Source organism: Pristis pectinata, chromosome 1 (assembly GCF_009764475.1).
Source record: "Pristis pectinata isolate sPriPec2 chromosome 1, sPriPec2.1.pri, whole genome shotgun sequence".
In the NCBI taxonomy this organism is placed as follows: domain Eukaryota; kingdom Metazoa; phylum Chordata; class Chondrichthyes; order Rhinopristiformes; family Pristidae; genus Pristis; species Pristis pectinata.
Window position 1 is genome coordinate 31,035,874 of NC_067405.1, and position 13,276 is coordinate 31,049,149.

Genomic DNA, 13,276 nt, shown 5'->3' on the forward strand with positions numbered 1-13,276 from the left:
AGGCACTGTGGTAATAAATTTGAAGAGTGGCTGCAATGTATCCTGTAGAGAGTTTGCACTGCAGCTAAAGTGCAAGGGTGAAAGAATGAATATTTGAGCTCAGGTACACTTATTAATCAAGTGGGCATCTGTAAAATGTCTATAATAGCATCACTTTTCTGGGCACCTAGTCAACATCCCAACATTACCTCCTTCTTGACTCCTAGCAGGCAGAGAGGCACGTAAAAAGCATAAGGTGACCCACTCATCTGAAATCCATTTCTTGTGATCACTGTGCTTATGTTGTTGATCTAGCTAAGCTAGGAAGCAACTAGAATAGTAGCTAATTTGGTGATGATGTTGCCACAAGAGATTCATATAATATTTTGGTGTAGCCATGGACGTTTCTCAATATATATTGAAAATACTTTTGAGACAAAGATGTAAAACAACCTGTAAAAGTTCAAGTCATTAGCAATGAGGGGAAGTAGTGGTGCGGAGTGAGATTAATAGGACATTAAATTCAATACACTAGAGTACGGCAGGAGCAAATGGAAGTGAAGCCAACTCAGTCCTTGTGTTCTGCTAACCAATGATTACAATTGCCAAGGTTTGGGTTTTCTACATATTTCCATCTGCTGCTTCACGGTACCCATAAGTGTATCCAACGGCATCATAAGTAACAAGTGTTGCATCTTAGCAACAGATCCAGCTGTGCACCTCCCTGCTTTTTCTGTAGCTATTTTAAAAATACTTCTTACGCCTGCGAAAAATATTTTCACTTGCCAAGTTTGAGGGATATTAAATGTAATTTAACCAGTTATTGCAAAGGGATATCAAAGCAGTCAGAGAATAATATGTGCATAGCGGTTAGTGCAACGCTATTACAGCGCCAGCAATTGGGGTTCGATTCCCGTCGCTGTCTGTAAGGAGTTTGTGCGTTCTCCCATGTCTGCGTGGGTTTCCTCCAGGTGCTCTGGCTTCCTCCCACATTCTAAAGACGTATGGGTAGGTTAATTTGGGGGTTTAAAATGGGCTGCGCAGACTCGTTGGGCCGGAAGGGCCTGTTACCACGCCGTAAATAAAATTTAAAAAAAAATTACCTGTCAGGTTTTACAAATCACTATATTTCTTCTGAAAGCAATACTAGCATACGCTACCAATGGTGAACCTGGCTCCACTAGATCACATATGATAGCAATGGATTGTTCTGTCTGTACACATCCTGGATTTTATAAATTTATTTTGTTAGTACAGATTAGTCAACAGTTGGGGAGTCATGAAATGATTCCCCCTGACTTTCAAAATAACTGACCATTATGATCAATTATAGATGCCAATTATTTATATATTCAATTATTGACTAACATAATATAGCATGTCATAAGCATTTTTAATTTATGGAAAAATAATTTCTCAACTTTAAAATGTCATAATGGTAGTAAATGTGACCAATTTTATTAGCTTGATTCAAATTAGAACCAACTCTCAATTAGTACAGCGTAGATCACATCGGTATATTGGATGTAAGTATTGTCAATCAGTTAAAGTGATAATTCTGTTAAAACTTGAAGCTGGATCTTGCTGAGATTTGACAGTGGGGGTTCCAATGAGATCTGCTGATATTCGGGCATTAGAAGGGTCATGAATCTTGGTTCTCCATGTATGCACATTGAAGCACAGAAGTCTCAGATGTACTGAATAACTAGATAGCTTCCAGTCTGTCATAATGCTATGATGCAGTGGTGCTCAGATTTGATGGGATTCCCCAGGAATGTTCTGGGAATCCTCACTCGGTTTGTGCACCAGATCTCTGTTCTGAGATCCCCTTGATTTCAATGGGAAGTCTTGGACCTTGGATTAGGAGTTTGTAATCATCTTGCTACAGGTTAATATTTTAATTATTTATAAATATGTATTTATAATTGTAATATAAGTAAATTGTAATATACTTGTATATAAGTAAAATTGAAATGAACAATCAGATATGTTTTTCTGAACGTCAGAGAAGTTTAAAAACTGAGAAAATGCCTCGTAGATTTTACAGATGGTAAATCTTCACTTCTAACTGTCCTGGCATTCTGAGGCTGTCTGGAACAATCAGGAGTGGGGCCTTCTGATGCCTTGATTAACATTGCCATTCAATTTAAAGATGCAGAGGGCTGGTGAAATGAGATCTCTGCATGCTGTCCGGATACACGCTGATATGAGGGGATAACTGGTGGTGATTTCGGGTCTAATCTAACAAGACCCAGCCACTTATACCCTAGAAATTTGATTGCCTGGATCTGTTTATTTTGGCACTATGCAATTAAAAAACATTTTTAAAAAAGTGAAACACAGTGGCTTAAATCACACTTGCCTTTTTCTGGCAGTTTGGGGAATGTGACACTGGTGAGCTGCTTCTCACAAGTCAGCAATGTTTGTGAATTCCTATCCTGCACGTTGCCAGCGGAACTGACCTTTAGCTCAGCCCTAGGGTTCATCACTGAGCTGAGGGGCTGCATATACTTTGTATCTAGCCCTTCAGCTTTTGTCAGCCATAGCTGACACATCTAGCATGGTCCCTTTCATTTAAATGAAGTCACCAAACTGAAGTTAGTTTAGCTTAGATTTTTCTTTATTTGACTGAATGCTTATGCTTTTACTTAATTTGTATGAGATAAGTTAGTTTTTAAATGATTCAAAATATAATGTTTATATTACTTACATCTATTTCAATTGTTTTTAAATGTCTACAATTAAATGTCTACTAATTGTAAGAACAATTGAAATAGATTTAAATAAACATCTTAAATCATTGACATTCTCAAATGGTTGAATTGACGTCCAGGATTTTCTGGGAATGGGGCCACAGGATCTGCTACCTGAGACCTAGTTGTTGCTCACAGATCTCTGCTTTGTGGGTCAGCTCTGGCAATGAGGTTGGGAGCTGTGCAGTGTTGGAGATTGGTGCAGCTGTTGGAATAATACATGTTGGGGGCCTAGTGGAAGCATGGCTGTGCAGAAGATGATGTGGGCATATAAGAATAATTCCTGGTCATTTTGTAAAAGTCCAGAAACTTGACTAAGTACTTTTCATAATGAGCCATGCATGCTTGATTGCATATTACAATAGTCACTGATGGTTGTGTTCACTTCTGATTGATGTGGAAGGAAAGGCCTGAGCTTTGACCCAGTTTCTTTTTTAAAAGGTGAGATGTTGTTGGCAGTGGCTGATGTCTTTGACAAAAACTGCTGATGTTTAACCATTGAGGCAAAAGTCCTGGAGTTATAGACATGCAGAGTCAGACCTATTAAGTGACAGATGGTGGCACATCTGTCACAATGTTCCATCACTGGGCTCTTCAGGGAGTCCAATCGTGGAGCCCAGTCTTGCTAGGGGAGTAGCCACTCATATCTCCGGCCAGACTAGACCTGATAAAGGACTGATTGTAATGGAGATTCTAAACTTGTGGATTGGGAGGCAAAGATGAAGGCAAGGCAATGTAAATTATTTTGCATTCTTTTTTTAAATTATTTATGTTGTAATTAACTGTATTCATTTTAACTTTCCTATTTATTTACTTCAATTCAAAACTGAAGTAATGAAATTACTAAAGTTATAGTCGGAATCTTTTTCCCAGGGTAGAAATACCAAGTACTAAAGGACATGCACTTAAAGTGAGAGGAGGAAAGTTTAAAGGAGATGTGCAGGGCAAGAATTTTTTACACAGCGAGTGGTGGGTGCTTGGAATGGAATCCCAATAGTTAAACATACAATACGAATATGGTTTCAATTTCGTAAATTTTTTGGATTGAATAAATTCATTTTATCAAGTCTTATCCAATCTAATTTTTTCTTTCAACCATCTAGAATTGACTTAGCTTTTTCCTTATGGAAAATGAAGGGAATAACATGCTTTCGTGATTTATTCATTGATAACTGTTTTATGTCTTTTGAACAGTTGTCTAATAAATACAGTTTGCCTAGATCACATTTTTTTCAATATTTACAGATTAGAAACTTTTTAAAAGTTATTTTACCTTTTCCGATACTATATAAAACTGAAATTACAGGAAAAATTTTAGGTTTTAATCCTTATCAGAAGGGCTTTATTAGCAATAACATGATCTGATTATGAAAATACGTCTAGAGACACTTGATAAAATTAGGAATAAATGGGAAAAATAACTCCAGATACACTTGCCCACAGAGACATGGAAGAAAATTCTCCAATTAGTTAATACATCTTCAATGTGCACTAGACACTCTTTGATACAGTTTAAGGTGGTTCATAGGACCCATATGTCGAAGGACAAGTTAGCCCATTTTTATCACCGTATAAATCCTACTTGTGACAGATGTAATTTGGAGGTGGCTTCCTTGACACATATGTTTTGGTCCTGTCCTCTTCTGGAAAAATATTGGAAAGACACTTTTAATATTATTTCAACTGTATTGAATATTGATCTACAACCCCATCCTATTACTGCAATTATTGGATTACCAGTGATGGATTCTGGCCATTTATCTGCTTCTGCTTGTCGTATGATTGCTTTTGTTACATTAATGGCCAAGATATCCATTCTATTCAAATGGAAGGATCCTATACCCCCTACTACATTTCAATGGTTTTCTCAAACTATAACATTTTTAAACTTAGAAAATATTAGGAGTGGTACTGTTGATCCTTCGCTTAAATTTGGGGAAGTTTGGAGTCCATTTATTCAATATTTCTATATGATATGAGCAGACCTTTTTCGAATCCCCTTCGATAACCTTTGAATATAGGGGAGCGGAGCTGATGACATAACAATGTGTTTTTTTTAATCGAAGAAATATCAGTCCAGTTTTTTTTCTTTGAAGTTTTTGGTTTGATTTTGTCTATTATTATACTTTTTTTTGATTTGGGTGTTTTCTCTTCATATAATTAAATTTCTTTTCAATTTTTTTTCCATCATGTACACTTAGCAAGAGTGCAGGAGGTCTAGATTACATATTTTACTCAGTTTGAGTAGAAATATTAACTGTTATTATTGTTATCCCAATCTCTTTGCATCATATGTATAATTATTAATGTTATGTATGTCAATCTTAATTAATTTGAAATTCAATAAAAAGATTGAAAAAGGAATGGACTGCCAGAGGGAGTGGTGGAAGCAGATATGATAGTGGCATTTAAGAGGCTGTTAGATAGACACATGAACATGCAGGGAATGGAGGAATATGGATCATGCACAGGTAGAATAAAATTAGTTTTGTTCGGCGTAGATACTGTGGGCCAAAGGGTCTGTTCCTGTGCTATATGTAATTTCTGTATGTAAATTCCTGTGCTTAATGTAACTAAAAAAATTCTTTAAATGGCTCTGAATGTCAGAGGCATTTATAATTTATTAATATTAGAGATGGCTTTATCAAAGCTTGTCAGGAACCTTCCAGTGCCAGGATTCTGCACTGTCTAATCACCTTCTGGAGCTCATTACCCAGAGTGGGGGTTGTGGAGAGATCTGCCCTCCGCCACTGACCCAGGTCAGGCTGGTGAATCTGCCCTCTGCCTTCAGCCCAGGCCAGGGCAGTCATTCCAGGTGGCCAGTCCAGTATAATTCAGCCCTTGACAAATTCTAAGTAGGAATGAATATTGCCTGATTTTGTTATTTATTTTTTTACACTTTTTCTACATGTTCCTTCATTTTATTTTTATCATTCAAAGTCAGAATCTTTTGTAAGCTCTGCTGATTGATTTTACAAAACATTGGTATTGGTTACGTCAGTTGTTTTATTGCAATTTGTAGCTTATTGGTATATTATAACAGGCAACTTTCCTAGGAATCAATGCTTATTTATTCTGATGCATTTTGAGCACTAATTTGGAAAAAAATGCAATATTTATAACATAACTGAGCATAATACAACTGTTAGCTTTTACTTTGCGGTGTTGAAAAGCTACAGTTAACAATAGCTTTGAAGTGAATATCTTGGTTGTTTGCAGCAGAGTGGTCAAAGATGTATACATGTAAAATTTTGGTTTGGGTGAGCTCTGGTGAACAGCTGAAATACGCCTGATAGGATGTGAGACAGACATTAAACAAACCTCACTGGGCCAATTAATTAGCTAGACTTTTCAAACTCAGCTGCATCTTGAATACAAATCTGCAAGCCATATTAATGTTTTCTTTATTCTTTTATATTTATCCTCAGCCAATTGATGAACCACTGCTTTCTACTTTCTTCTTGCAATGTTTGGCCTTTTGTTTTGTTCTTGCACTCCTTTAAGGATGATTATCTGCATCTGGTTTAAACTGTCATTAACAAAGGATTAAAACTGTTAGTCAAAAACAACTTGTTTTTTAATGCAAATATATGATGAGAACGTTTCTCTTGATTGTTTCTTTTGATAAATTAGAAAGAATTTGGATTGACACAGAACCTATGCCATCTCAGAATGTGTGAATCTGGAGAGATACACGCCTCTTGAACCTAAGGGCACTCCAGTGGTAACATATCAAGATTTCATAATGGAAATGGGAGTCACTTCACCAGATTCTTTGGCCACACTGGATTGATAGGATTGGAATCAGGGCAATTCAATGCCGGACAACAAGGCAGGGGCATTAAAAGATAATGATATGGCCAACTATGTCAAACCAGCAGAATTGTGGTAGGGAGATAAAGCACAATACACAAGCCCATAGAAAGTCATTTATGACTTTAAGAACTATTTCTGAGCTGTGGGGTAGGAACTGATATCTAATTGGGGATTTTCAAACATGGAGTCACGTTGTTTACATTGAAATTCAAATGATTATGCTTCAACTTTATTGACAATTGTCATTATACTTCATTGTAAGGTGCCTTTCAAATGTTTGACTGGCAAATGATCACAGACTCTGCTTCCACCTTTTACTAACAATGATATGTAGGAAAGGTTTGAGACGGTGGTCATTTTACTCTGGGATGGTAAAGGCTACAGAGTAATGAAAGCTATTTGCAGAGGAGGCAGAAATCTGAAGAGACAATGAAATGTGAAATACCAGAAGAGGAAAGAATGAAACAAGCTGACAGTGGAAATGTGTAATTGCTGGAATGGCTGGTCATCTGAAATTGTTTAATTCACCGTTGAATTCCAAAAGCCATAAAATGTCAATACAGAAAAATAAGCTGCTGTGTTTCGAGCTTCTGGTTTTTCAGATTTTGTCTCATCTCCTATCTAAACCTCCTCAAACATTCTTATAACACCCTCATTCAGATGGCACCATTGTCATTGTGTGATTCAGTCTTTCCTGATCTCTCCACTCTCACAGACCTTCCCTTTTTCTGTCCGGGTATTTAGTGTAGATCAAAAAATCTATGACCTCCCCCTCCCCCTCCCCTCCATATATCGTCAATTCCTTTGAACCTATAAGGTTGAAAAATATTCTATTAAGGTGCATAACATTTTAAGAGAAGCTGGTTGCATACATAGAGACAAAGTTTCTTCCAAAGGAGGAATCCAAAACTAGAGGGCACCATCCTAAAATAAGAGAAAGACCATCAAGGAAGGAGGCTGGCATGGTATTATAGCAGTTAGCGTAACACTATTACAGGGCAAGCGACCCAGGTTCAATTCCGGCTACTGTCTGTAAGGAGTTTGTTCATTCGCCCCATGTTTACATGTGTGCTCTGGTTTCCTCCCACATTTCAAAGGCGTACGGGTTAGGAAGTTGTGGGCATGCTATGTTGGTGCTGGAAGCGTGGTGACACTTTTGGGCTGCCCCCTGAACACTCTATGCAAAAGATGCATTTCACTGTGTGTTTCGATGTACATGTGACTAATAAAGATATCTTATCAAATTAGAGAGCACATTTTCACACAAGGTTTAACCACTACTGAATTAACCACTGAATTAACCAAGGTTTAACCACTACTTTCCCAAATGCTCAACTAACTGACATTTTCAAGATTGAAATCTATTTATTTGGAAAGGCATTAAGGGACATAAGTTATAGTAGGCAGCAAAATTAGATAGAAGTTGCACATGATTTAAATGGCCAATGTTTGGCTGTGGCATTTCTCTTATTCATATACAACACTGTATTTGGATAAATGTTCCTGCTACGTAAGACTTTATCTAAATCTGGCTTACTAGTTACTGTTAATTTTTTAGTTTGTGTCCAAATGCCTTATTTGATATGATGCCACATTACAGGCTTATTAGAAAGGTTGAAGGACATTGGCATAAAATGCACATTGATAGTAGGCTAAGTAACAAACAGCAGAGTTGTGATGAATATTCATTTTAAGGGGAATACTGCTATTCACCTGGACTGGTGTTGGGCCATCACTTTTTTTGCTCTACACTAAATATCTAGACTTGGGGAGATGGCGGTGGGGGGGGGGGGAGCGGAAGGAGAGAGCAAGTGACAATTTCTAAATTTGCAGATGAAACCAGAACTTGGCAGTATCATGAATTGTGAAGAGGATAGTGAGAGAATGCCGCAAATTCTTAACAGTCATGATAGGTAGATGGCTAGATGCATGACTGATAAAATTTAATGCAGAGAAATGTGAGGGTGATGCATTTTGGTGAGAAGAATGAAGGGGGACAACATTCAGTAAAGGATACTGTTGTAAAAGTGATGTTGGAGCAGATGAATCAGTGGTTATGTGTGCACAAGTCATTGAAAGTGGCAGAGCAGGTTGAGAAAACTGTCAATAAGGCATGCACAATTCTTGGTTTTATCAGAGGCATAGAATGCTGAACCATTGGAAAACCTATTATAGGAAGGATGTGAAGGCATTAGCAGTGGTCAAAAAACTATTTACTGGTTCCTGAAGTGGGACTAGAGTTACAAGGATAAATTAGAGAGGCTAGGACCGTCCTCTTTCGAGAAGAAGAGGCAGAAGGGAAATTTGATAGAAATTTGATGAGTGTCAAGACAAAGTAGATAGTGGTAAGCTATCCTTTAGTGAAGGGGATGAGAACTAGAATCAGAAGTAGAAAATAAAGGTGGAGAAAATTAAGCATAAATTTATTTGCAACATGTGCTTGGAACCTGGAATGCACTGTTCACAAATCCAGCGGAGGCAGGTTCCACTATGGCCTTTGGAAGGGGAATAGGTAAATATACAGTGAGGAAAGATTTTCAAGGCTATGGAGAAAGGTCTAGGATTGGATCTACTGAGTTGCTTTGTTAGCTGGAGCAGATGAAATGGGATTAAATGGCCATGATTTGTTAGCAAACTAGATGCCTACACTAACTTTCTGACTTGAATGAATCTATCTGCCTTGAATGTTATGAAAGCTAAAAATCATCCATTAAAATACTCTGTCCTTTCTGCATGTTCATCTAATTTCTGTCTTTATTCCCACTCTCTACATGTATTTACATGTTAAAATTCATTATGACTGCCCTACATACCCTTTGGATGCTGGTCACATCATAGTTCAGGTGAAATTAATGTCCCAAAGAGATGGTCCCTTCCTGTCTCAAACTGATGCCAGAGATCCTGTTAAATGTAATCTCTCTTGCCCTCAATATCAGATGTTCACTTCCATAATCTGTTAATCCAGTGCCATATTGGCTTTAGCTATGGTAATACACCAGAGGTTGTAATTCTAGAGCTTTTCTTTAATTTAGCTCTGAGCTCCTGATGCTCACTAAAAAGGAACTCTTGCCCATTCTGTCCAATATTGTTGGCTGATTTTCAATATGGACCACAATGATGGCACTCTTACTCTCCCTCTCCAATATCAATCTAAAACAGCTCGGGATATCATCTACTCTGGTACAATGTGCAATCCTTGGTCTTCCTCACACACAATGCTGTCTGTCCCCTGATAACTGATCCTTTACAACAATCACATTATGCTTCCTTTTCTCCTTCTCCATTTGGGCATCTTCCTGCTTGAATGTAACATGGTGAACATTCTGGTTATACTTCAACCATTTTTACCTGTGGCGTCACAGGTCGGAGATATGTGTTGAATAGGATCATTTTCTGCCAATTCTCACTTGAGAATTTCTGTACACACTGCCAGTCCCACCTGAAGCTGTGTCTATCCAGAGGGTTTTGAAGCAAACTGAGACTATATCCTCTCCAACTTCAAGAAGTAGAAACATCTAGCATAGACACGTTTGCTCAGGGCTTTATGTCTGTCCATGCACTCTCTCATACTGTAATTCAGAAGGTAAGTGTTATCTACTCCAATAAACATTGGGCTTTACTCAATTGCATTACTTTTCCTTTCTTCCTGCTCCCCCACCTCCATCAATAAATCATGTATGCCTTCAAACAAATCGTTCACGTGGTCTGCCCTCAGTCTTTTCCTACATATTTTTTACTTTATTTTTGTTTTAAACAACTTCCTTATTTGAAAGAGATGTTGGTGATTGTCTTTCAACTATTTATGAAGGTGCATTCTATTCTTTTAATCATCTTTTGGGATGCTTTGAATCCATTGTTTCTGTATGGTTGATTAATTGACTAGTCAGTATATTCTTTTTCCCATATTTACTTTCTCAAAACCATTCAGCTCTTTAAACACTGCCAAAATGAGGTGTCAGTTTAGTCCTCACCATTAAAATCTCCATTTCCTTGAATCATCTTCATGATTCTCTATTACCCTCTGCATGACTTGTAAGTTCTTTTCAAATGAAAGCACCTGTAATGGGAACCATTATTTTAGCTTCAACCTAACTAATAATTACATTTCTACTTTGTATTTCTTCTTAAATCTGGAATTCTATTGTTTTATTTTTATTTTTCCCACCCCTACACTTTTAAGTGTTCCATATCTGATTCACTAGATCTCTGCTTTCTGCCAGCCTTAAAATTTTCCTATTTACTTTGAACGTATAAAATCCCCATTATCTCCCATTCCACTAATGACTTCCACTGTGAACCATTTTTGTTCAATAAGTCTAAGAACAGCACGGTTCAGGTGATGTGTACAATTAGCTTAACCAACCAATGAAGTATCAGTCTGAACCCCATTAAGATTTCCATTACAAAAACCACCTACTAGTTTAAAATTATACTATAGAGACGAGATTTTCTACTACCAATCCACTTCCCATACCCTTCTCCTCACTGAGGAGTTTACTGTTCACCACTGAATCATTAAATCCAAGTGATTCAAATAATTCTCATAGGGAAAAGGAAAGGGCATCCATCATAATGGTGCCCAAGAAGAGCAGGGGGAGCTGCCTCATCAACTATTACCTATCTACTCTGATGAAGTGCTTTGAGAGGTTGGTCATGGCTGGAATTAACTCCTGCCTGGGCAAGGACCTGGACCCACTGCAATATGCCTACCACCACAATAGGTCTGCAGTGGATGCAATCTCACTGGCTCTTCACTTGGCTTTGGGAAATCCGGAGAACAGCAAAACATATGTCAGGCTGCTGTTTATTGATTTCAGCTCAGCGTTCAACACCATCATTCCCTCAGTACTAACCAACAAGCTTCAAAACCTGGGCCTCTGTACCTCTCTCTGCAACTGGATCCTCAACGTCCTTATTAGGAGACCATAGTCAGTGCGGATTGGTAGTAACATCTCCTCCTTGCTGACAATCAACACAGACACACCTCAAGGATGCATGCTTAGCCCACTGCTCTACACTCATGACTGTGTGGCTAGGCGCCACTCAATTGCCATCTATAAACTTGATGACACCAGTGTTGGCAGAATCTCAGATGGCCATGAGGAGGTGTTCAAAATTGCAACAACAACCTCACACTCAACATCAGCAAGACCAAGGAATTGGTTTTGAACTTCAGGAAGGGGAAGTCTGGAGAACACACAACAGTGTTCATTGAGGGGTCAGCGGTGGAAAGGGTGAGCAGCTTCAAGTTCCTGGGCATCAACATCTCAGAGGATTGATCCTGGGCCCAACACATTGATGCAATCATGAAGAAGACATGCCCATGACTCTACTTCATTAGGAGTTTGGAGAGATTTGGTATTTCACCAAAGACTCTTGCAAATTTCTATAGATGTACGGTGGAGAGCATTCTGACTGGTTGCATCACTGCCTGCCTTGGAGGCTCCAATGCGCAGGATCACAAGAGGCTGCAGAGACTCAACCAGCTCCATCATGGGCACAATCCTCCCCACCATCGAGGACATCTTCAAGAGGCAGTGCCTCAAGAAGGCAGCATCCATCATTAAAGATCCTCACCACCCAGGACATGCTCTCTTCTCGTTAATACCATCGGGGAGGAGATACAAGAACCTGAAGACCCACACTCAATGTTTCATGAACAGCTTCTTCCCCTCCGCCATCAGATTTCTGAATGGTCCACGAACGCTATTTTGTTATTCCTCTTTTACACTATTTATTTATTTTTGTAATTTATAGTAATTTTTATGTCTTGCACTATACTGCTGCCACAAAACAACAAATTTCATGACATATGTCAGTGATAATTACGCTGATTTTGGTTCTGATTCACATACTTGAAGTGATAAGAGTCACAGGATTATGGGGATAAGGAATTCAGTAGTGAGACTAAATGGGCAGAAGAGGTTTGATGGGTTGAATTACGTCCTTCTCTGTCACATCAGGCTATGATACCTGTAAAACATCGCTTTCAAAATGCCTTATTTCTGAACATCATCTTTCCAAAATGGAAATCTGAAAATTATGTGTAGGAACTGGCATTCTGAGTCAGTAGAATGACATACTGTGCCTGCAGGCACCACTGGTAAACGGAAGCTTTAGCAAAACTATGCAGCAACTTTGTGTTTCTTGACTGTCAGAAGAATCCTGCTGGGAGGATGTTTCACGCTTGTGGTTCTTATGTTGCACCCTGAAACTCAAGGTATATACTACAGCTGTTTTATGTTGAATTGCACCATTTAAATTGATTTAGTTTTGAACATTCTAACCTTGATATTGATTTAGAGAAGGAAGAGGCATCCATTTGGGTTGCTGTTGAAGCACAATTGCAGAAGCTACAAACACACAGTGCCACTATTATGTTTAAATCGATTAAGCACAGGCAGGGTTGTATACTGAATGAGGTCACATAGAGTTAGGCTACATATAAAGAAAATTTCACATTTAGCTCAATTCTTTCACCACAAATCTCTTTAATTTATATCTGACTGGATGAACATGACTGAAGGGAATTCATTGATAGTGTATTATTATTGTGTCTGATGAATCCAGTATGACCGGTACTGGTGCTACTACATGAAATAAAACAATTGCTGTCCTTCAGTAAAATGGCCTTCACAATCTTGCAATGATAAAGAAGCCAAAACTATAGCACTAATTCTATGATTTAATATCTAATTCCTAAATAGGATTGCATTAGCATTATTGAA